Below are 22,978 nucleotides of genomic sequence, written 5' to 3'. Positions count from 1 at the left end.
GTGTCTTAAAGCTCAATTTCAACGCATTATGAGACACATGCAAATTCAACCACAAAGAGGTATCAGCTCACACCACTCAGAATAACCATCAGCAAAAACTACAAAGAATAAATGCTGAAGGTGCTGGGAAGCAATACATACCCTCCACTTTAAGTGGGACGTAACCTGGAAAGAGCCACTAAGGAGAACAAAATAGAGGTGCCTTGAAAAGGTAAACATTGAGCTACCATATGATCCAGCAGACCTATTCCTGGACCTATAAACTAAGAAGACAGAATTGGAAGGACACAGGCACGCAAATCTGCATTGCATAGTATTACAATAGCCAAGATATGGAAGTAACCAAAAAGTCCAACGACAGATGGGTGGACAAAGAAAGCTGCTACCCGTACAGATGGAATATGAGCTAGTGAAAAAATGAAACAATGCCATTTGCAGCACCATAGATGAATCTAGAAGTAATCACACAACTTGGAGTAAGTGAGAAAGCGAAAGACACATATCCTACCATATCACATATAGGTGTTACCTAAAAAATGATACAAACAGAGATATTTCCACAGAGAAACACTATCATAGATTCATTAAAAAAACTTATGGTTCACCATATGGAATGGTGTGAGGATTGGATACATTACCATATTGAGGTTAACAGAGAGATACATACACATATGAAATATATAATCACCAAAGACCTACGCAATACCAAGAGAAGACTACTCAACATTGTGTCATAACCTACATGGGAAAAGGATCCGAAGAAGAACAGATATATGTATATGTGTGAAAGAACTACATCTTGCACACCTAGAACAAACAAAACATTGTAATCAAGTTTGCTGTGGTAAAAAATAAAAATTAAGTTAAAAATACCAACAAGAAGTAATGAGACATAAATTAAAGGGCTTTTTCCTCGCACATTCCATTCTAATTTACAACCTAGAACACCACTTCCAGTAAGGCTCTGTTGCCCTAGTAACCAGATTTGGTAAAGGAGAAATGCTGCCGCCTTGTGGCCGATTCCCGCAAGAGCAGCTTTTAACCCACAGCTAATGGTCACTTACCATTCACAAGGACTCAGGGCTGTAAAGGACACCTGCCCTCAAAATTGTGCTGAGATAGGGAATGGATAAAAAAAATTCAAAACAGGCAAAATTTTCAAGAAGATAGTATGAAGAGGTAAGTTTTACTCACTCTCTTTTTAAAGAAAGGAAAATGGATAAAAGCTCAACCTCAGGAATTATTAGACTCATGCAATCTAATCTACAAAAAGTTTTCAACTCGCACCAGTCGACTGACCATTGGCAAAAAGTCTACAAACAATAAATGCTGAAGAGGTTTTAGACAACTGTGTACCCTCTAGCTGCTGGTGAGATGTAAAAGGGTTAAACGCTAATAATGAGAACAAAAAGGAGCTGCGTTTAAAAGGAAAAATTGAGGTACCATTCAATCCAGCAGGCGCACCAATGGGCCTCTCACCTGAGAAGACCAGAATGAAGAAGACCCGGGCTGCCAAAGCTGCACTGCAGCCTTATTCACAATAGACAGGACAGTGAAGCAACCAAAATGTCCATCAACAGATGAAAGGATAAAGAAGAAGTGGTCCATGTACACAATGAATACTAGCCATGGAAAACAATGAAACACTGCTCTTTGAGGCACCATAGATGATCTTGGAGATAATCACAGAACATGAGGTAAGTCGGAAAGCAAAAGTCCTATATCCTATGATCTCACTTAGAGGCGTTATCTAATAACTGACACAAAGGAACATATTTCCACAGAGAAAGTCAATCACAGACTTATTAAAAAAAATACTATGCTTATCTAAAAGGAAAGGTGGGGGGAATGGATAAATGAAGATTAGCATTACCATATGTATACAAACACATATTATACACATATATCAAAAAGACCGACCATACAGCAAGGAAGGTTTACGCAACACTCTGTAATAATTTACCCGGGAAGAGGATCTCTCCATAAATAGGTATATAGAATATGTAGATGAACCAGAGTGCGTATACCTTGGACAAGCAACATTCTAACCATTACCCCAATTGAAAAAATCAAAACCACGAACTGGGAGTATTGAGACATGAACTTATGGGGGGTTTTCCTGGCCCATTCCATTCAAATTTACAACCTAGGCAAACGACTTCCAGAACGGCTCTGCTGCCCTAGTACCCAGATTTGGGAATGGAGAAATGCTGCATCCTTGTGGCCGTTTCCCACAACAGCAGCTTTAAACCCACTGCAAAAGGTCACTAAATATTCACCAATTGCAGTGCTGTAAATGACACCTGCCCTCCAAAGAATACTGAGGTCGAAAATCGACCAAAAAATTCTAGAGTGCAACCTTCCAAAAAGGAAATTTGAAGAGGTATATTATACTCACACATTTTTCTTTTTTCTTTTAACAGAAAAGAAAAAGGCGTGGAAAAATGATGAATTGTAGGAATTTTTACAGACACGTAAACCCAAATTACAAAAACCTATCAGCTCACACCAGTCAGAATGGCCATCAACAAAAATGCTGCAAACAATAAATGCTGACGTGATTGTGGAGAAATGCGTACCCTCGATTCTAAGGGGGACGTGGTAAGAGCCACTAATGAAAGCACAATTGAGGTGCCTTGAAAAGGTAAACGTTGAGCTACCATATCAGTCAATCAATCATACCCACTGCTGGGTCTATCACCTGAGAAAATGAAAATCAAAAATCACAGGCTGTCAATCCTGCACTCCAGCAATATTTACCATAGGCAACACTTGGAAGCAACGAAAATGTCCATCAACAGAGGAATGCACCAAGAAGAAGTGGTCCATGTACACAATGGAATATTAGCCATGGAAAACATTGAAGTACTGCTCTTCGAGGCACCATAGATGAGCCTGGAGATAATCACAAAACATGAAGTAGGTCGGAAGGCAAAAGGCCTACAGCCTATATTATCACTTATGGCATTATCTAATAACTGACACAGATGAACAGATTTCCAAAGAGAAAGACACTCACAGGCTTAGAAAACAAACTATGCTCATCTAAAAGGAAAGGAGGGGGGGAAATTGAGAAATGAAGATTAGTGTTACTATACATATACAAATACATATTATATACATGTATCAAAAAGACCGAACATATAGCAAAGGAGGTCGACGGAACACTGGTATATTTTACATGGGAAGAGGATCTGTACGTTAATAGACATACATGATGTACAAATGAACCAGATTGTGTACACCTAGGACAAACAATATTCTAAACTTTACCCAGATTAAAAAAATTTTAAAAACCAAGAAGAAGTAATGAGACATAAACTTATGGGGATTTCTCCTGGCAAATTCCATTCTAATTTACGACCTAGGACAATGACTTCCAGAAAGGCTCTGCTGCCCTAGTACCCAGATTGGGGCATGGAGTAATGCTACCTCCTTGTGGCCGTTTCCCACAACAGCAGCTTTGAACCCACTGCAAAAGGTCACTAAATTTTCACCAACTTGCAGTTCTGTAAATGACACCAGCCCTCCAGAAAATGTCTGGGGTCAATAATCGACCAAAAAATTCAAAAGAGGGCAACCTTCGAAGAAGACAATTTCAAGAGCTCTATTGTACTCACGGTTTTTTCTTTTAAGAGAAAAGAAAAAGGCGTAGGAATATGATGAATTTTAAAAATTTTAATGACATGCATACCCATATTACAAAAACCTATCAGCTCACAGCAGTCAGAATGGCCATTAGGAAAAATGCTGCAAAAAATAAATGGTGAAGGGTGTGTGGAGAAATGCGTACCCTCGGTTGTAAGGGGGGGCATGTAAAGAGCCACTAATGAAAACACAATGTAGGTGCTTTGAAAAGGGAAACATTGAGCTACCAGTGAATCAATCACAACCGCTGCTTGGCCTATCACCTGAGAAAATGAGAATCAAAAAGTCACAGGCTGGCAAACCTGTACGCCAGCAAGATTTACCACAGCCAGCACTTTGAAGCCATGAAAATGTCCATCAACAGAGGAATGCACCAAGAAGAAGTGGTCCACGTACACAATGGACTATTACTCTAATAATAAATATAAATTAAATTTAAAAACAAACAAAAGCAAGGAGACATCAACATTTGTGGGTTTACCCGGGCACATTGCACTCTAATTTATAACCGAAGAACACCCCTGGCCGGTAGGTCTGTTTCCCTAGTACCAGCATGGGGAACGTAGAAAGGCTGCCGCTCTCTGGCCGTTACCTGCAAAAGCAGGTTTAAAGCCTGAGCGAACGGTCACTTCATGTGAACAAGTACTGCAGGGCTGTAAATGAAACCTGCCCTCAAAATGTCTTGAGGGAGATAACGGCCAAAATATTTCAAATGGTGACACATACTTTAAGAAAACACTTGGAAGAAATAAGCTCTAATCACAGCTGGAAAAATAAAAAGGACGTGTCTTAAAGCTCAATTTCAACGCATTATGAGACACATGCAAATTCAACCACAAAGAGGTATCAGCTCACACCACTCAGAATAACCATCAGCAAAAACTACAAAGAATAAATGCTGAAGGTGCTGGGAAGAAATACATACCCTCCACTTTAAGTGGGACGTAACCTGGAAAGAGCCACTAAGGAGAACAAAATAGAGGTGCCTTGAAAAGGTAAACATTGAGCTACCATATGATCCAGCAGACCTATTCCTGGACCTATAAACTAAGAAGACAGAATTGGAAGGACACAGGCACGCAAATCTGCATTGCATAGTATTACAATAGCCAAGATATGGAAGTAACCAAAAAGTCCAACGACAGATGGGTGGACAAAGAAAGCTGCTACCCGTACAGATGGAATATGAGCTAGTGAAAAAATGAAACAATGCCATTTGCAGCACCATAGATGAGTCTAGAAGTAATCACGCAACTTGGAGTAAGTGAGAAAGCGAAAGACACATATCCTACCATAGCACATATAGGTGTTACCTAAAAAATGATACAAACAAAGATATTTCCACAGAGAAACACTATCATAGATTCATTAAAAAAACTTATGGTTCACCATATGGAATGGTGTGAGGATTGGATACATTACCATATTGAGGTTAACAGAGAGATACATACACATATGAAATATATAATCACCAAAGACCTACGCAATACCAAGAGAAGACTACTCAACATTGTGTCATAACCTACATGGGAAAAGGATCCGAAGAAGAACAGATATATGTATATGTGTGAAAGAACCACATCTTGCACACCTAGAACAAACAAAACATTGTAATCAAGTTTGCTGTGGTAAAAAATAAAAATTAAGTTAAAAATACCAACAAGAAGTAATGAGACATAAATTAAAGGGCTGTTTCCTCGCACATTCCATTCTAATTGACAACCTAGAACACCACTTCCAGTAAGGCTCTGTTGCCCTAGTAACCAGATTTGGTAAAGGAGAAATGCTGCCGCCTTGTGGCCGATTCCCGCAAGAGCAGCTTTTAACCCACAGCTAATGGTCACTTACCATTCACAAGGACTCAGGGCTGTAAAGGACACCTGCCCTCAAAATTGTGCTGAGGTAGGGAATGGATAAAAAAAATTCAAAACAGGCAAAATTTTCAAGAAGATAGTATGAAGAGGTAAGTTTTACTCACTCTCTTTTTAAAGAAAGGAAAATGGATAAAAGCTCAACCTCAGGAATTAGTAGACTCATGCAATCTAATCTACAAAAAGTTTTCAACTCGCACCAGTCGACTGACCATTGGCAAAAAGTCTACAAACAATAAATGCTGAAGAGGTTTTAGACAACTGTGTACCCTCTAGCTGCTGGTGAGATGTAAAAGGGTTAAACGCTAATAATGAGAACAGAAAGGAGCTGCGTTTAAAAGGAAAAATTGAGGTACCATTCAATCCAGCAGGCGCACCAATGGGCCTCTCACCTGAGAAGACCAGAATGAAGAAGACCCGGGCTGCCAAAGCTGCACTGCAGCCTTATTCACAATAGACAGGACAGTGAAGCAACCAAAATGTCCATCAACAGATGAAAGGGTAAAGAAGAAGTGGTCCATGTACACAATGAATACTAGCCATGGAAAACAATGAAACACTGCTCTTTGAGGCACCATAGATGATCTTGGAGATAATCACAGAACATGAGGTAAGTCGGAAAGCAAAAGTCCTATATCCTATGATATCACTTAGAGGCGTTATCTAATAACTGACACAAAGGAACATATTTCCACAGAGAAAGTCAATCACAGACTTATTAAAAAAAATACTATGCTTATCTAAAAGGAAAGGTGGGGGTAATGGATAAATGAAGATTAGCGTTACCATATGTATACAAACACATATTATACACATATATCAAAAAGACCGACCATACAGCAAGGAGGGTTTACGCAACACTCTGTAATAATTTACACGGGAAGAGGATCTCTACATAAATAGGTATATAGAATATGTAGATGAACCAGAGTGCATATACCTTGGACAAGCAACATTCTAACCTTTACCCCAATTGAAAAAATTAAAACCACGAACTAGGAGTAATGAGACATGAACTTATGGGGGGTTTTCCTGGCCCATTCCATTCAAATTTACAACCTAGGCAAACGACTTCCAGAACGGCTCTGCTGCCCTAGTACCCAGATTTGGGAATGGAGAAATGCTGCATCCTTGTGGCCGTTTCCCACAACAGCAGCTTTAAACCCACTGCAAAAGGTCACTAAATATTCACCAATTGCAGTGCTGTAAATGACACCTGCCCTCCAAAAAATACTGAGGTCGAAAATCGACCAAAAAATTCTAGAGTGCAACTTTCCAAAAAGGAAATTTGAAGAGGTATATTATACTCACACATTTTTCTTTTTTCTTTTAACAGAAAAGAAAAAGGCGTGGAAAAATGATGAATTGTAGGAATTTTTACAGACACGTAAACCCAAATTACAAAAACCTATCAGCTCACACCAGTCAGAATGGCCATCAACAAAAATGCTGCAAACAATAAATGCTGACGTGATTGTGGAGAAATGCGTACCCTCGATTCTAAGGGGGACGTGGTAAGAGCCACTAATGAAAGCACAATTGAGGTGCCTTGAAAGGGTAAACTTTGAGCTACCATACCAGTCAATCAATCATACCCACTGCTGGGTCTATCACCTGAGAAAATGAAAATCAAAAATCACAGGCTGGCAATCCTGCACTCCAGCAATATTTACCATAGGCAACACTTGGAAGCAACGAAAATGTCCATCAACAGAGGAATGCACCAAGAAGTGGTCCATGTACACAATGGAATATTAGCCATGGAATACATTGAAGCACTGCTCTTCGAGGCACCATAGATGAGCCTGGAGATAATCACAAAACATGAAGTAGGTCGGAAAGCAAAAGGCCTACAGCCTATATTATCACTTATGGCATTATCTAATAACTGACACAGATGAACAGATTTCCAAAGAGAAAGACACTCACAGGCTTAGAAAACAAACTATGCTCATCTAAAAGGAAAGGAGGGGGGGAAATTGAGAAATGAAGATTAGTGTTACTATACATATACAAATACATATTATATACATGTATCAAAAAGACCGAACATATAGCAAGGGAGGTCGACGGAACACTGGTATATTTTACATGGGAAGAGGATCTGTACGTTAATAGACATACATGATGTACAAATGAACCAGATTGTGTACACCTAGGACAAACAATATTCTAAACTTTACCCAGATTAAAAAAAATTTTAAAAACCAAGAAGAAGTAATGAGACATAAACTTATGGGGATTTCTCCTGGCAAATTCCATTCTAATTTACAACCTAGGACAATGACTTCCAGAAAGGCTCTGCTGCCCTAGTACCCAGATTGGGGCATGGAGAAATGCTACCTCCTTGTGGCCGTTTCCCACAACAGCAGCTTTGAACCCACTGCAAAAGGTCACTAAATTTTCACCAACTTGCAGTTCTGTAAATGACACCAGCCCTCCAGAAAATGTCTGGGGTCAAAAATCGACCAAAAAATTCAAAAGAGGGCAACCTTCGAAGAAGACAATTTCAAGAGCTCTATTGTATTCACGGTTTTTTCTTTTAAGAGAAAAGAAAAAGGCGTAGGAATATGATGAATTTCAAAAATTTTAATGACATGCATACCCATACTACAAAAACCTATCAGCTCACAGCAGTCAGAATGGCCATTAGGAAAAATGCTGCAAAAAATAAATGGTGAAGGGAGTGTGGAGAAATGCGTACCCTCGGTTGTAAGGGGGGGCATGTAAAGAGCCACTAATGAAAACACAATGTAGGTGCTTTGAAAAGGGAAACATTGAGCTACCAGTCAATCAATCACAACCGCTGCTTGGCCTATCACCTGAGAAAATGAGAATCAAAAAGTCACAGGCTGGCAAACCTGTACGCCAGCAAGATTTACCACAGCCAGCACTTGGAAGCCATGAAAATGTCCATCAACAGAGGAATGCACCAAGAAGAAGTGGTCCACGTACACAATGGACTATTACTCTAATAATAAATAGAAATTAAATTTAAAAACAAACAAAAGCAAGGAGACATCAACATTTGTGGGTTTACCCGGGCACATTGCACTCTAATTTATAACCGAAGAACACCCCTGGCCGGTAGGTCTGTTTCCCTAGTACCAGCATGGGGAACGTAGAAAGGCTGCCGCTCTCTGGCCGTTACCTGCAAAAGCAGGTTTAAAGCCTGAGCGAACGGTCACTTCATGTGAACAAGTACTGCAGGGCTGTAAATGAAACCTGCCCTCAAAATGTCTTGAGGGAGATAACGGCCAAAATATTTCAAATGGTGACACATACTTTAAGAAAACACTTGGAAGAAATAAGCTCTAATCACAGCTGGAAAAATAAAAAGGACGTGTCTTAAAGCTCAATTTCAACGCATTATGAGACACATGCAAATTCAACCACAAAGAGGTATCAGCTCACACCACTCAGAATAACCATCAGCAAAAACTACAAAGAATAAATGCTGAAGGTGCTGGGAAGAAATACATACCCTCCACTTTAAGTGGGACGTAACCTGGAAAGAGCCACTAAGGAGAACAAAATAGAGGTGCCTTGAAAAGGTAAACATTGAGCTACCATATGATCCAGCAGACCTATTCCTGGACCTATAAACTAAGAAGACAGAATTGGAAGAACACAGGCACGCAAATCTGCATTGCATAGTATTACAATAGCCAAGATATGGAAGTAACCAAAAAGTCCAACGACAGATGGGTGGACAAAGAAAGCTGCTACCCGTACAGATGGAATATGAGCTAGTGAAAAAATGAAACAATGCCATTTGCAGCACCATAGATGAGTCTAGAAGTAATCACGCAACTTGGAGTAAGTGAGAAAGCGAAAGACACATATCCTACCATATCACATATAGGTGTTACCTAAAAAATGATACAAACAGAGATATTTCCACAGAGAAACACTATCATAGATTCATTAAAAAAACTTATGGTTCACCATATGGAATGGTGTGAGGATTGGATACATTACCATATTGAGGTTAACAGAGAGATACACACACATATGAAATATATAATCACCAAAGACCTACGCAATACCAAGAGAAGACTACTCAACATTGTGTCATAACCTACATGGGAAAAGGATCCGAAGAAGAACAGATATATGTATATGTGTGAAAGAACCACATCTTGCACACCTAGAACAAACAAAACATTGTAATCAAGTTTGCTGTGGTAAAAAATAAAAATTAAGTTAAAAATACCAACAAGAAGTAATGAGACATAAATTAAAGGGCTTTTTCCTCGCACATTCCATTCTAATTTACAACCTAGAACACCACTTCCAGTAAGGCTCTGTTGCCCTAGTAACCAGATTTGGTAAAGGAGAAATGCTGCCGCCTTGTGGCCGATTCCCGCAAGAGCAGCTTTTAACCCACAGCTAATGGTCACTTACCATTCACAAGGACTCAGGGCTGTAAAGGACACCTGCCCCCAAAATTGTGTGGAGGTAGGGAATGGATAAAAAAAAATTCAAAACAGGCAAAATTTTCAAGAAGATAGTATGAAGAGGTAAGTTTTACTCACTCTCTTTTTAAAGAAAGGAAAATGGATAAAAGCTCAACCTCAGGAATTAGTAGACTCATGCAATCTAATCTACAAAAAGTTTTCAACTCGCACCAGTCGACTGACCATTGGCAAAAAGTCTACAAACAATAAATGCTGAAGAGGTTTTAGACAACTGTGTACCCTCTAGCTGCTGGTGAGATGTAAAAGGGTTAAACGCTAATAATGAGAACAGAAAGGAGCTGCGTTTAAAAGGAAAAATTGAGGTACCATTCAATCCAGCAGGCGCACCAATGGGCCTCTCACCTGAGAAGACCAGAATGAAGAAGACCCGGGCTGCCAAAGCTGCACTGCAGCCTTATTCACAATAGACAGGACAGTGAAGCAACCAAAATGTCCATCAACAGATGAAAGGATAAAGAAGAAGTGGTCCATGTACACAATGAATACTAGCCATGGAAAACAATGAAACACTGCTCTTTGAGGCACCATAGATGATCTTGGAGATAATCACAGAACATGAGGTAAGTCGGAAAGCAAAAGTCCTATATCCTATGATCTCACTTAGAGGCGTTATCTAATAACTGACACAAAGGAACATATTTCCACAGAGAAAGTCAATCACAGACTTATTAAAAAAAATACTATGCTTATCTAAAAGGAAAGGTGGGGGGAATGGATAAATGAAGATTAGCATTACCATATGTATACAAACACATATTATACACATATATCAAAAAGACCGACCATACAGCAAGGAAGGTTTACGCAACACTCTGTAATAATTTACACGGGAAGAGGATCTCTACATAAATAGGTATATAGAATATGTAGATGAACCAGAGTGCGTATACCTTGGACAAGCAACATTCTAACCATTACCCCAATTGAAAAAATTAAAACCACGAACTAGGAGTAATGAGACATGAACTTATGGGGGGTTTTCCTGGCCCATTCCATTCAAATTTACAACCTAGGCAAACGACTTCCAGAACGGCTCTGCTGCCCTAGTACCCAGATTTGGGAATGGAGAAATGCTGCATCCTTGTGGCCGTTTCCCACAACAGCAGCTTTAAACCCACTGCAAAAGGTCACTAAATATTCACCAATTGCAGTGCTGTAAATGACACCTGCCCTCCAAAAAATACTGAGGTCGAAAATCGACCAAAAAATTCTAGAGTGCAACCTTCCAAAAAGGAAATTTGAAGAGGTATATTATACTCACACTTTTTTTCTTTTTTCTTTTAACAGAAAAGAAAAAGGCGTGGAAAAATGATGAATTGTAGGAATTTTTACAGACACGTAAACCCAAATTACAAAAACCTATCAGCTCACACCAGTCAGAATGGCCATCAACAAAAATGCTGCAAACAATAAATGCTGACGTGATTGTGGAGAAATGCGTACCCTCGATTCTAAGGGGGACGTGGTAAGAGCCACTAATGAAAGCACAATTGAGGTGCCTTGAAAAGGTAAACGTTGAGCTACCATACCAGTCAATCAATCATACCCACTGCTGGGTCTATCACCTGAGAAAATGAAAATCAAAAATCACAGGCTGGCAATCCTGCACTCCAGCAATATTTACCATAGGCAACACTTGGAAGCAACGAAAATGTCCATCAACAGAGGAATGCACCAAGAAGAAGTGGTCCATGTACACAATGGAATATTAGCCATGGAAAACATTGAAGCACTGCTCTTCGAGGCACCATAGATGAGCCTGGAGATAATCACAAAACATGAAGTAGGTCGGAAAGCAAAAGGCCTACAGCCTATCTTATCACTTATGGCATTATCTAATAACTGACACAGATGAACAGATTTCCAAAGAGAAAGACACTCACAGGCTTAGAAAACAAACTATGCTCATCTAAAAGGAAAGGAGGGGGGGAAATTGAGAAATGAAGATTAGTGTTACTATACATATACAAATACATATTATATACATGTATCAAAAAGACCGAACATATAGCAAGGGAGGTCGACGGAACACTGGTATATTTTACATGGGAAGAGGATCTGTACGTTAATAGACATACATGATGTACAAATGAACCAGATTGTGTACACCTAGGACAAACAATATTCTAAACTTTACCCAGATTAAAAAAATTTTAAAAACCAAGAAGAAGTAATGAGATATAAACTTATGGGGATTTCTCCTGGCAAACTCCATTCTAATTTACGACCTAGGACAATGACTTCCAGAAAGGCTCTGCTGCCCTAGTACCCAGATTGGGGCATGGAGAAATGCTACCTCCTTGTGGCCGTTTCCCACAACAGCAGCTTTGAACCCACTGCAAAAGGTCACTAAATTTTCACCAACTTGCAGTTCTGTAAATGACACCAGCCCTCCAGAAAATGTCTGGGGTCAAAAATCGACCAAAAAATTCAAAAGAGGGCAACCTTCGAAGAAGACAATTTCAAGAGCTCTATTGTACTCACGGTTTTTTCTTTTAAGAGAAACGAAAAAGGCGTAGGAATATGATGAATTTCAAAAATTTTAATGACATGCATACCCATACTACAAAAACCTATCAGCTCACAGCAGTCAGAATGGCCATTAGGAAAAATGCTGCAAAAATTAAATGGTGAAGGGAGTGTGGAGAAATGCGTACCCTCGGTTGTAAGGGGGGGCATGTAAGGAGCCACTAATGAAAACACAATGTAGGTGCTTTGAAAAGGGAAACATTGAGCTACCAGTCAATCAATCACAACCGCTGCTTGGCCTATCACCTGAGAAAATGAGAATCAAAAAGTCACAGGCTGGCAAACCTGTACGCCAGCAAGATTTACCACAGCCAGCACTTGGAAGCCATGAAAATGTCCATCAACAGAGGAATGCACCAAGAAGAAGTGGTCCACGTACACAATGGACTATTACTCTAATAATAAATATAAATTAAATTTAAAAACAAACAAAAGCAAGGAGACATCAACATTTGTGGGTTTACCCGGGCACATTGCACTCTAATTTATAACCGAAGAACACCCCTGGCCGGTAGGTCTGTTTCCCTAGTACCAGCATGGGGAACGTAGAAAGGCTGCCGCTCTCTGGCCGTTACCTGCAAAAGCAGGTTTAAAGCCTGAGCGAACGGTCACTTCATGTGAACAAGTACTGCAGGGCTGTAAATGAAACCTGCCCTCAAAATGTCTTGAGGGAGATAACGGCCAAAATATTTCAAATGGTGACACATACTTTAAGAAAACACTTTGAAGAAATAAGCTCTAATCACAGCTGGAAAAATAAAAAGGACGTGTCTTAAGGCTCAATTTCAACGCATTATGAGACACATGCAAATTCAACCACAAAGAGGTATCAGCTCACACCACTCAGAATAACCATCAGCAAAAACTACAAAGAATAAATGCTGAAGGTGCTGGGAAGAAATACATACCCTCCACTTTAAGTGGGACGTAACCTGGAAAGAGCCACTAAGGAGAACAAAATAGAGGTGCCTTGAAAAGGTAAACATTGAGCTACCATATGATCCAGCAGACCTATTCCTGGACCTATAAACTAAGAAGACAGAATTGGAAGGACACAGGCACGCAAATCTGCATTGCATAGTATTACAATAGCCAAGATATGGAAGTAACCAAAAAGTCCAACGACAGATGGGTGGACAAAGAAAGCTGCTACCCGTACAGATGGAATATGAGCTAGTGAAAAAATGAAACAATGCCATTTGCAGCACCATAGATGAGTCTAGAAGTAATCACGCAACTTGGAGTAAGTGAGAAAGCGAAAGACACATATCCTACCATATCACATATAGGTGTTACCTAAAAAATGATACAAACAGAGATATTTCCACAGAGAAACACTATCATAGATTCATTAAAAAAACTTATGGTTCACCATATGGAATGGTGTGAGGATTGGATACATTACCATATTGAGGTTAACAGAGAGATACATACACATATGAAATATATAATCACCAAAGACCTACGCAATACCAAGAGAAGACTACTCAACATTGTGTCATAACCTACATGGGAAAAGGATCCGAAGAAGAACAGATATATGTATATGTGTGAAAGAACCACATCTTGCACACCTAGAACAAACAAAACATTGTAATCAAGTGTGCTGTGGTAAAAAATAAAAATTAAGTTAAAAATACCAACAAGAAGTAATGAGACATAAATTAAAGGGCTTTTTCCTCGCACATTCCATTCTAATTTACAACCTAGAACACCACTTCCAGTAAGGCTCTGTTGCCCTAGTAACCAGATTTGGTAAAGGAGAAATGCTGCCGCCTTGTGGCCGATTCCCGCAAGAGCAGCTTTTAACCCACAGCTAATGGTCACTTACCATTCAAAAGGACTCAGGGCTGTAAAGGACACCTGCCCTCAAAATTGTGCTGAGGTAGGGAATGGATAAAAAAAATTCAAAACAGGCAAAGTTTTCAAGAAGATAGTATGAAGAGGTAAGTTTTACTCACTCTCTTTTTAAAGAAAGGAAAATGGATAAAAGCTCAACCTCAGGAATTATTAGACTCATGCAATCTAATCTACAAAAAGTTTTCAACTCGCACCAGTCGACTGACCATTGGCAAAAAGTCTACAAACAATAAATGCTGAAGAGGTTTTAGACAACTGTGTACCCTCTAGCTGCTGGTGAGATGTAAAAGGGTTAAACGCTAATAATGAGAACAGAAAGGAGCTGCGTTTAAAAGGAAAAATTGAGGTACCATTCAATCCAGCAGGCGCACCAATGGGCCTCTCACCTGAGAAGACCAGAATGAAGAAGACCCGGGCTGCCAAAGCTGCACTGCAGCCTTATTCACAATAGACAGGACAGTGAAGCAACCAAAATGTCCATCAACAGATGAAAGGATAAAGAAGAAGTGGTCCATGTACACAATGAATACTAGCCATGGAAAACAATGAAACACTGTTCTTTGAGGCACCATAGATGATCATGGAGATAATCACAGAACATGAGGTAAGTCGGAAAGCAAAAGTCCTATATCCTATGATATCACTTAGAGGCGTTATCTAATAACTGACACAAAGGAACATATTTCCACAGAGAAAGACAATCACAGACTTATTAAAAAAAATACTATGCTTATCTAAAATGAAAGGTGGGGGGAATGGATAAATGAAGATTAGCATTACCATATGTATACAAACACATATTATACAAATATATCAAAAAGACCGACCATACAGCAAGGAAGGTTTACGCAACATTCTGTAATAATTTACACGGGAAGAGGATCTCTACATAAATAGGTATATAGAATATGTAGATGAACCAGAGTGCGTATACCTTGGACAAGCAACATTCTAACCATTACCCCAATTGAAAAAATCAAAACCACGAACTAGGAGTAATGAGACATGAACTTATGGGTGGTTTTCCTGGCCCATTCCATTCAAATTTACAACCTAGGCAAACGACTTCCAGAACGGCTCTGCTGCCCTAGTACCCAGATTTGGGAATGGAGAAATGCTGCATCCTTGTGGCCGTTTCCCACAACAGCAGCTTTAAACCCACTGCAAAAGGTCACTAAATATTCACCAATTGCAGTGCTGTAAATGACACCTGCCTTCCAAAAAATACTGAGGTCGATAATCGACCAAAAAATTCTAGAGTGCAACCTTCCAAAAAGGAAATTTGAAGAGGTATATTATACTCACACTTTTTTTCTTTTTTCTTTTAACAGAAAAGAAAAAGGCGTGGAAAAATGATGAATTGTAGGAATTTTTACAGACACGTAAACCCAAATTACAAAAACCTATCAGCTCACACCAGTCAGAATGGCCATCAACAAAAATGCTGCAAACAATAAATGCTGACGTGATTGTGGAGAAATGCGTACCCTCGATTCTAAGGGGGACGTGGTAAGAGCCACTAATGAAAGCACAATTGAGGTGCCTTGAAAAGGTAAACGTTGAGCTACCATACCAGTCAATCAATCATACCCACTGCTGGGTCTATCACCTGAGAAAATGAAAATCAAAAATCACAGGCTGGCAATCCTGCACTCCAGCAATATTTACCATAGGCAACACTTGGAAGCAACGAAAATGTCCATCAACAGAGGAATGCACCAAGAAGAAGTGGTCCATGTACACAATGGAATATTAGCCATGGAAAACATTGAAGCACTGCTCTTCGAGGCACCATAGATGAGCCTGGAGATAATCACAAAACATGAAGTAGGTCGGAAAGCAAAAGGCCTACAGCCTATCTTATCACTTATGGCATTATCTAATAACTGACACAGATGAACAGATTTCCAAAGAGAAAGACACTCACAGGCTTAGAAAACAAACTATGCTCATCTAAAAGGAAAGGAGGGGGGGAAATTGAGAAATGAAGATTAGTGTTACTATACATATACAAATACATATTATATACATGTATCAAAAAGACCGAACATATAGCAAGGGAGGTCGACGGAACACTGGTATATTTTACATGGGAAGAGGATCTGTACGTTAATAGACATACATGATGTACAAATGAACCAGATTGTGTACACCTAGGACAAACAATATTCTAAACTTTACCCAGATTAAAAAAAATTTTAAAAACCAAGAAGAAGTAATGAGACATAAACTTATGGGGATTTCTCCTGGCAAACTCCATTCTAATTTACAACCTAGGACAATGACTTCCAGAAAGGCTCTGCTGCCCTAGTACCCAGATTGGGGCATGGAGAAATGCTACCTCCTTGTGGCCGTTTCCCACAACAGCAGCTTTGAACCCACTGCAAAAGGTCACTAAATTTTCACCAACTTGCGGTTCTGTAAATGACACCAGCCCTCCAGAAAATGTCTGGGGTCAAAAATCGACCAAAAAATTCAAAAGAGGGCAACCTTCGAAGAAGACAATTTCAAGAGCTCTATTGTACTCACGGTTTTTTCTTTTAAGAGAAAAGAAAAAGGCGTAGGAATATGATGAATTTTAAAAATTTTAATGACATGCATACCCATATTACAAAAACCTATCAGCTCACAGCAGTCAGAATGGCGATTAGGAAAAATGCTGCAAAAAATAAATGGTGAAGGGAGTGTGGAGAAATGCGTACCCTCGGTTGTAAGGGGGGGCATGTAAAGAGCCACTAATGAAAACACAATGTAGGTGCTTTGAAAAGGGAAACATTGAGCTACCAGTCAATCAATCACAACCGCTGCTTGGCCTATCACCTGAGAAAATGAGAATCAAAAAGTCACAGGCTGGCAAACCTGTACGCCAGCAAGATTTACCACAGCCAGCACTTGGAAGCCATGAAAATGTCCATCAACAGAGGAATGCACCAAGAAGAAGTGGTCCACGTACACAATGGACTATTACTCTAATAATAAATAGAAATTAAATTTAAAAACAAACAAAAGCAAGGAGACATCAACATTTGTGGGTTTACCCGGGCACATTGCACTCTAATTTATAACCGAAGAACACCCCTGGCCGGTAGGTCTGTTTCCCTAGTACCAGCATGGGGAACGTAGAAAGGCTGCCGCTCTCTGGCCGTTACCTGCAAAAGCAGGTTTAAAGCCTGAGCGAACGGTCACTTCATGTGAACAAGTACTGCAGGGCTGTAAATGAAACCTGCCCTCAAAATGTCTTGAGGGAGATAACGGCCAAAATATTTCAAATGGTGACACATACTTTAAGAAAACACTTGGAAGAAATAAGCTCTAATCACAGCTGGAAAAATACAAAGGACGTGTCTTAAAGATCAATTTCAACGCATTATGTGACACATGCAAATTCAACCACAAAGAGGTATCAGCTCACACCACTCAGAATAACCATCAGCAAAAACTACAAAGAATAAATGCTGAAGGTGCTGGGAAGAAATACATACCCTCCACTTTAAGTGGGACGCAACCTGGAAAGAGCCACTAAGGAGAACAGAATAGAGGTGCCTTGAAAAGGTAAACATTGAGCTACCATATGATCCAGCAGACCTATTCCTGGACCTATAAACTAAGAAGACAGAATTGGAAGGACACAGGCACGCAAATCTGCATTGCATAGTATTACAATAGCCAAGATATGGAAGTAACCAAAAAGTCCAACGACAGATGGGTGGACAAAGAAAGCTGCTACCCGTACAGATGGAATATGAGCTAGTGAAAAAATGAAACAATGCCATTTGCAGCACCATAGATGAGTCTAGAAGTAATCACGCAACTTGGAGTAAGTGAGAAAGCGAAAGACACATATCCTACCATATCACATATAGGTGTTACCTAAAAAATGATACAAACAGAGATATTTCCACAGAGAAACACTATCATAGATTCATTAAAAAAACTTATGGTTCACCATATGGAATGGTGTGAGGATTGGATACATTACCATATTGAGGTTAACAGAGAGATACATACACATATGAAATATATAATCACCAAAGACCTACGCAATACCAAGAGAAGACTACTCAACATTGTGTCATAACCTACATGGGAAAAGGATCCGAAGAAGAACAGATATATGTATATGTGTGAAAGAACCACATCTTGCACACCTAGAACAAACAAAACATTGTAATCAAGTTTGCTGTGGTAAAAAATAAAAATTAAGTTAAAAATACCAACAAGAAGTAATGAGACATAAATTAAAGGGCTTTTTCCTCGCACATTCCATTCTAATTTACAACCTAGAACACCACTTCCAGTAAGGCTCTGTTGCCCTAGTAACCAGATTTGGTAAAGGAGAAATGCTGCCGCCTTGTGGCCGATTCCCGCAAGAGCAGCTTTTAACCCACAGCTAATGGTCACTTACCATTCACAAGGACTCAGGGCTGTAAAGGACACCTGCCCTCAAAATTGTGCTGAGATAGGGAATGGATAAAAAAAATTCAAAACAGGCAAAATTTTCAAGAAGATAGTATGAAGAGGTAAGTTTTACTCACTCTCTTTTTAAAGAAAGGAAAATGGATAAAAGCTCAACCTCAGGAATTAGTAGACTCATGCAATCTAATCTACAAAAAGTTTTCAACTCGCACCAGTCGACTGACCATTGGCAAAAAGTCTACAAACAATAAATGCTGAAGAGGTTTTAGACAACTGTGTACCCTCTAGCTGCTGGTGAGATGTAAAAGGGTTAAACGCTAATAATGAGAACAGAAAGGAGCTGCGTTTAAAAGGAAAAATTGAGGTACCATTCAATCCAGCAGGCGCACCAATGGGCCTCTCACCTGAGAAGACCAGAATGAAGAAGACCCGGGCTGCCAAAGCTGCACTGCAGCCTTATTCACAATAGACAGGACAGTGAAGCAACCAAAATGTCCATCAACAGATGAAAGGATAAAGAAGAAGTGGTCCATGTACACAATGAATACTAGCCATGGAAAACAATGAAACACTGCTCTTTGAGGCACCATAGATGATCTTGGAGATAATCACAGAACATGAGGTAAGTCGGAAAGCAAAAGTCCTATATCCTATGATATCACTTAGAGGCGTTATCTAATAACTGACACAAAGGAACATATTTCCACAGAGAAAGTCAATCACAGACTTATTAAAAAAAATACTATGCTTATCTAAAAGGAAAGGTGGGGGGAATGGATAAATGAAGATTAGCATTACCATATGTATACAAACACATATTATACACATATATCAAAAAGACCGACCATACAGCAAGGAAGGTTTACACAACACTCTGTAATAATTTACACGGGAAGAGGATCTCTACATAAATAGGTATATAGAATATGTAGATGAACCAGAGTGCGTATACCTTGGACAAGCAACATTCTAACCATTACCCCAATTGAAAAAATCAAAACCACTAACTAGGAGTAATGAGACATGAACTTATGGGGGGTTTTCCTGGCCCATTCCATTCAAATTTACAACCTAGGCAAACGACTTCCAGAACGGCTCTGCTGCCCTAGTACCCAGATTTGGGAATGGAGAAAAGCTGCATCCTTGTGGCCGTTTCCCACAACAGCAGCTTTAAACCCACTGCAAAAGGTCACTAAATATTCACCAATTGCAGTGCTGTAAATGACACCTGCCCTCCAAAAAATACTGAGGTCGAAAATCGACCAAAAAATTCTAGAGTGCAACCTTCCAAAAAGGAAATTTGAAGAGGTATATTATACTCACACTTTTTTTCTTTTTTCTTTTAACAGAAAAGAAAAAGGCGTGGAAAAATGATGAATTGTAGGAATTTTTACAGACACGTAAACCCAAATTACAAAAACCTATCAGCTCACACCAGTCAGAATGGCCATCAACAAAAATGCTGCAAACAATAAATGCTGACGTGATTGTGGAGAAATGCGTACCCTCGATTCTAAGGGGGACGTGGTAAGAGCCACTAATGAAAGCACAATTGAGGTGCCTTGAAAAGGTAAACGTTGAGCTACCATACCAGTCAATCAATCATACCCACTGCTGGGTCTATCACCTGAGAAAATGAAAATCAAAAATCACAGGCTGGCAATCCTGCACTCCAGCAATATTTACCATAGGCAACACTTGGAAGCAACGAAAATGTCCATCAACAGAGGAATGCACCAAGAAGAAGTGGTCCATGTACACAATGGAATATTAGCCATGGAAAACATTGAAGCACTGCTCTTCGAGGCACCATAGATGAGCCTGGAGATAATCACAAAACATGAAGTAGGTCGGAAAGCAAAAGGCCTACAGCCTATATTATCACTTATGGCATTATCTAATAACTGACACAGATGAACAGATTTCCAAAGAGAAAGACACTCACAGGCTTAGAAAACAAACTATGCTCATCTAAAAGGAAAGGAGGGGGGGAAACTGAGAAATGAAGATTAGTGTTAGTATACATATACAAATACATATTATATACATGTATCAAAAAGACCGAACATATAGCAAGGGAGGTCGACGGAACACTGGTATATTTTACATGGGAAGAGGATCTGTACGTTAATAGACATACATGATGTACAAATTAACCAGATTGTGTACACCTAGGACAAACAATATTCTAAACTTTACTCAGATTAAAAAAAATTTTAAAAACCAAGAAGAAGTAATGAGACATAAACTTATGGGGATTTCTCCTGGCAAATTCCATTCTAATTTACAACCTAGGACAATGACTTCCAGAAAGGCTCTGCTGCCCTAGTACCCAGATTGGGGCATGGAGAAATGCTACCTCCTTGTGGCCGTTTCCCACAACAGCAGCTTTGAACCCACTGCAAAAGGTCACTAAATTTTCACCAACTTGCAGTTCTGTAAATGACACCAGCCCTCCAGAAAATGTCTGGGGTCAAAAATCGACCAAAAAATTCAAAAGAGGGCAACCTTCGAAGAAGACAATTTCAAGAGCTCTATTGTACTCACGGTTTTTTCTTTTAAGAGAAAAGAAAAAGGCGTAGGAATATGATGAATTTTAAAAATTTTAATGACATGCATACCCATATTACAAAAACCTATCAGCTCACAGCAGTCAGAATGGCCATTAGGAAAAATGCTGCAAAAAATAAATGGTGAAGGGAGTGTGGAGAAATGCGTACCCTCGGTTGTAAGGGGGGGCATGTAAAGAGCCACTAATGAAAACACAATGTAGGTGCTTTGAAAAGGGAAACATTGAGCTACCAGTCAATCAATCACAACCGCTGCTTGGCCTATCACCTGAGAAAATGAGAATCAAAAAGTCACAGGCTGGCAAACCTGTACGCCAGCAAGATTTACCACAGCCAGCACTTGGAAGCCATGAAAATGTCCATCAACAGAGGAATGCACCAAGAAGAAGTGGTCCACGTACACAATGGACTATTACTCTAATAATAAATAGAAATTAAATTTAAAAACAAACAAAAGCAAGGAGACATCAACATTTGTGGGTTTACCCGGGCACATTGCACTCTAATTTATAACCGAAGAACACCCCTGGCCGGTAAGTCTGTTTCCCTAGTACCAGCATGGGGAACGTAGAAAGGCTGCCGCTCTCTGGCCGTTACCTGCAAAAGCAGGTTTAAAGCCTGAGCGAACGGTCACTTCATGTGAACAAGTACTGCAGGGCTGTAAATGAAACCTGCCCTCAAAATGTCTTGAGGGAGATAACGGCCAAAATATTTCAAATGGTGACACATACTTTAAGAAAACACTTGGAAGAAATAAGCTCTAATCACAGCTGGAAATATAAAAAGGACGTGTCTTAAAGCTCAATTTCAACGCATTATGAGACACATGCAAATTCAACCACAAAGAGGTATCAGCTCACACCACTCAGAATAACCATCAGCAAAAACTACAAAGAATAAATGCTGAAGGTGCTGGGAAGAAATACATACCCTCCACTTTAAGTGGGACGTAACCTGGAAAGAGCCACTAAGGAGAACAAAATAGAGGTGCCTTGAAAAGGTAAACATTGAGCTACCATATGATCCAGCAGACCTATTCCTGGACCTATAAACTAAGAAGACAGAATTGGAAGGACACAGGCACGCAAATCTGCATTGCATAGTATTACAATAGCCAAGATATGGAAGTAACCAAAAAGTCCAATGACAGATGGGTGGACAAAGAAAGCTGCTACCCGTACAGATGGAATATGAGCTAGTGAAAAAATGAAACAATGCCATTTGCAGCACCATAGATGAGTCTAGAAGTAATCACGCAACTTGGAGTAAGTGAGAAAGCGAAAGACACATATCCTACCATATCACATATAGGTGTTACCTAAAAAATGATACAAACAGAGATATTTCCACAGAGAAACACTATCATAGATTCATTAAAAAAACTTATGGTTCACCATATGGAATGGTGTGAGGATTGGATACATTACCATATTGAGGTTAACAGAGAGATACATACACATATGAAATATATAATCACCAAAGACCTACGCAATACCAAGAGAAGACTACTCAACATTGTGTCATAACCTACATGGGAAAAGGATCCGAAGAAGAACAGATATATGTATATGTGTGAAAGAACCACATCTTGCACACCTAGAAC

The sequence above is a fragment of the Eschrichtius robustus genome, chromosome 8 (genome assembly GCF_028021215.1).
Source record: "Eschrichtius robustus isolate mEscRob2 chromosome 8, mEscRob2.pri, whole genome shotgun sequence".
Lineage (NCBI taxonomy): Eukaryota > Metazoa > Chordata > Mammalia > Artiodactyla > Eschrichtiidae > Eschrichtius > Eschrichtius robustus.
This window is presented reverse-complemented; position numbering follows the sequence as displayed.